Source organism: Lygodium microphyllum, chromosome 5, assembly GCF_053477565.2.
Source record: "Lygodium microphyllum isolate KBCC chromosome 5, Lygodium_microphyllum_v1.1.10, whole genome shotgun sequence".
In the NCBI taxonomy this organism is placed as follows: Eukaryota; Viridiplantae; Streptophyta; class Polypodiopsida; order Schizaeales; family Lygodiaceae; genus Lygodium; species Lygodium microphyllum.
Genome location: NC_141139.1, coordinates 79,613,594 through 79,617,763, shown reverse-complemented (window position 1 = coordinate 79,617,763; position 4,170 = coordinate 79,613,594).

Sequence of the window (4,170 nt, the reverse complement as noted above, 5' to 3'; positions counted from 1 at the left end):
GGAATATGCCTCCTGGCATCAGAAAGTGAACTTGGCTAGTGAAGGGGAAAAGCCCTGACTAGTGTTCATAGTAAACAACCTAACTAAGGAGGATGAGACTACCTCATTTATCTCTTAAAGAAATTGTGTGATGTATTTGCTTGGTCCATGGAATATTTCGGAGGTATTGACCCTAGCATTATGGCTCATAACATCCCTATGGTTCCAAATGCAGCACCAATAAAGCAAAGACCTTACGCCATCAATCGTAAGCATGTTCATGTGTTGAAGGAGGAGATTGAAAAACTCTTGAGTGCGGGATATATTTATGAGATTGAGCACACTAACTCGGTATCACATATAGCTTTTGTACTAAAAAAGAATGAAAAATTTAGAGTGTGCATAAACTACAAAAAATTCAATGCGGTAACAAAGAGAGACAATTATCCTCTACCTTACTACATAAAGCACATGCTTGAAAGAGTGGTAGGGAAGGAAGCATATAGCTTCCTTGATGGGTTTTCAAGATATAATCAAGTGTAAGTCCACCTAGACGACATGCACAGAACAACATTCGCTACTACAAAATGGGGAGTATTTGCCTACATAGTCATGCCATTTGGACTAACAAATGCATGTGCTACCTTTCAATGCCTCATGTGTGCTATCTTTAAAAATATACTCAGGAAGTGGTTAGAAGTATTCGTTTTTTATGACCTTTGTGTTTACACCAATTGGGAAGGACACCTAGAAAACTTCACATCATCTTTAAAAGATGTAGACAATATGGTCTCTAGCTAAACCCCTTGAAGTGCTAGTTTTGGGTCAAACGTGGATGCATACTAGGGTACATTGTGTTAAGGAATGGATTTGCATTGACTCCTCAAAAGTCAAGGTGATTGTTGATCTCCCACCTCTAACCAACTACAAGGGAATGCAATGCTTCCTTGGCCATATAGGATACTATTAGCAATTTGTGTTGAACTATGCATTGATTACCTAACCCCTGTACAAACTAATATTTATTTTAGAGTGGACCAAGGAATGCCAACAACCTTATGAAAAGATTAAATGGGCTCTAACTTTAGCACCAATTTTAAGGGCCCTAGATTGTTCAATCGCCTTCCACATGCATATTGATGCCTCAAAATTTTCCAAGGGAGTAGTACAATGCCAACTTAGTGAACATAGTAAGGATTTCCTATTGAGCTTTGTAAGTAGGCAACTCATTGATACAAAAATGAACTACTCAATGACATTCATTTAAGAAATTTAGGTGTTGTCTTTTGGCTACACCATTCACCTTCTTTACAGACCTTCCGATATTTCTTTATCTTGTGAATAAGCCATGTGCAACTATGTGCATTGCCAAATTTCTTTTGCTTTTGTTGGGTAAAGGTAAACAATATAATACCACATGTCCTGCATAACATTGGAGAAGGACTAAGCAGCGCATCATGGATGATTTACCTAATGCCAATCTCTTCAAAGTCTCTAGCAAAGAAGGGCTATAGAAGCAACCCTCACACCCTATTGGGTGGATAGTCCTGATTCTTGAAAAAGGAATCCTAGATCATACAGTTGATAAGGCTAGACTAAGGTGACTCATTCTCAAGGTTCTCTATCAGGTAATTATTAATCAACTTTATCAGTTAGGACAAGATGGCTTACTAAGATGGTGTGTCTGTGAATATGAGATGCATGATGTACTCATGGAGGCACATGGGGGAATTGTAGGAAACTTCAATGGAGAAATAACTACAAAAAAGTTATTCAATCTCAAGTATGGTGGCCTATGCTTTTTTGTAATGCTATTAAGTTTTTCAAGCATTGTGACAACAGCTAGAATACAAAGATACCCATTCAAAATGACAAGATAGAACTGATACTAGTGATAGCATGCCAACCATTTGAAAATTGGGGAATCGACTTTATCAGTCCCATTAGCTCTATAGCCTAGTACTTGCAAGCTAAATACGTAATCGTAGAAGCTGTTAACCCTCAAATGAATGAAGGTGGAAAATTCGACAAAGGCCAAGGCAAAGAGAAACGGAAGACAAAGACGCACAAGGAGAAGAGTCCTAAATAAGAAAAGCGCAAGTCAAAACTTTTGTAAAAGAGCGCAAGCGCATCATGGTTTAATTCAAGGAGCACCAGGCTCTCACCTGGTGCAATTTGTAAATATAGACGGGCGGTGGAAAGAAAGCTAGGAAGATAGAAGGACAATGGGAAAAAAGGGGCCTAGGCTATGGTCGGCCATGTAAAAAAGGGGAAAAGGGGATGACCGCCCAAAAGGGATTTAGGGCTTTGTATATAAAGTTGAAAAGTGAATGAGAAGCTCATTCTTGTGTGTGGCCAAAAGTAGCTCTCCTCTTCTTCTTCTTCTTCTTCTTCTTGCTTGCTTGAGCTTGTGCTCGAGAGAGGGAGTGTGAGAGTGTGAGGGAGTGAGTGTGTGAGGGTGAGGGACTGAGGAGAAGAAGTTCTCCATCTTCTCCTCTCTTCTTCTATTCTCTTCTCTTCTCTTCTCTTGCTCGCGGAAATGGAGCTTGGAGTGTGGAGCTTGAGGATGGAGCTTGCTTGAAGCTTGCACTTGGATCATGGAGCTACCGGAGTGCGCAGGAGATGAGGTAACTCGAACAGCATGGAGGTAAGCTCACTATACCTGTAGATATGGATGGTGCGTCGGCTATGTGAGAGGTAGCCATTAGTGCTAGGCTTGGAACACTTGAAACAATAAGCGGTCCGTGGGTCTTGGCGGTTGCCCCCTCAAATGAACGAAGGTGGAAAATCCGACAAAGGCCAAGGCAAAGAGAAATGGAAGACAAAGACGCACAAGGAGAAAAGTCCTAAATAAGGGAGAAAGGTGCACAAGGAAAAGCGCAAGTCAAAACTTTTGTAAAAGAGCGCAAGCGCATCATGGTTTAATTCAAGGAGCGCGGAGCTCTCACCCGTGCAATTTGTAAATATAGACGGGCGGTGGAAAGGAAGCTAGGAAGATAGAAGGACAATGGGAAAAAAGAGGCCTAGGCTACGGCCGGCCATGTAAAAAAGGGGAAAAGCGGATGACCGCCCAAAAGGGATTTAGAGTTTTGTATATAAAGTTGAAAAGTGAATGAGAAGCTCATTCTTGTGTGTGGCCAAAAGTAGCTCTCCTCTTCTTCTTCTTCTTCTTCTTGTTCTTGCTTGCTTGAGCTTGTGCTTGAGAGAGGGAGTGTGAGAGTGTGAGGGAGTGAGTGTGTGAGGGTGAGGGACCGAGGAGGAGAAGCTCTCCATCTCCTCCTCTCTTCTTCTCTTCTCTTCTCTTCTCTTCTCTTGCTCGCGGCAATGGAGCTTGGAGCGTGGAGCTTGAGGATGGAGCTTGCTTGAAGCTTGCACTTGGATCGTGGAGCTACCGGAGTGCACGGGAGAGGAGGTAACTTGAACGGCATGGAGGTAAGCTCACTACACCTGTAGATATGGATGGCGCGTCGGCTATGTGAGAGGTAGCCATTAGTGCTCGACTTGGAACGCTTGAAGCAATAAGCGGTCCGTGGGTCTTGGCAGTTGAGCGTGAGCTCCCACATTTTGGTTCCATTTGCTGGGACAAACGGATTCAAGCCTTGAGCGCTTGCGCGCTTCGAATCGAGCATTGGAGTAGGGTTTTCCCCAAACCGGTGCTTGAGGTAGATAGGTAGGAAGCGAGGGAGTTTGAAGAGGTATTCGATCTCCTTAGCAAGTAGATTTTTGGTTTTTTGGATTTGGAAAAGCATTTTGGAGTAGTGTAGGTGATTGTTTTGTGATTTGTATGCATTTAGGATAGGAAAAAACAAAGAAAAAGAAGCAAATAGTAGGGTTTTCTATTACTGTATAACAGGCTAAAATAGGGAAATAGGGGCACAGATCCTTGGAGTGACGTTTGATTCGAGGACCATAGTAATTCCAAGCATGTCTGGCATTTCCTTGTAGTGTTTGTACCTATTTGGAAGGCGCTGGACGATTCGGTGTAGTAGACGTCAGCTTAGAGGCATCATGTGCAACACGTGGGCCGTCGGCCGCGTAGTCGGACCAGCTCGTCCGAGCCCCAGAATTGGACGGACCAGTCCATAATCGGACGCTCGGACAACCGTCCAATCGGACCATCCTATCCGATCGGACCACTCGGACCCATTTTGACGCATCTAAACCCCGAAATTGACCCCAAAGGCTACATAG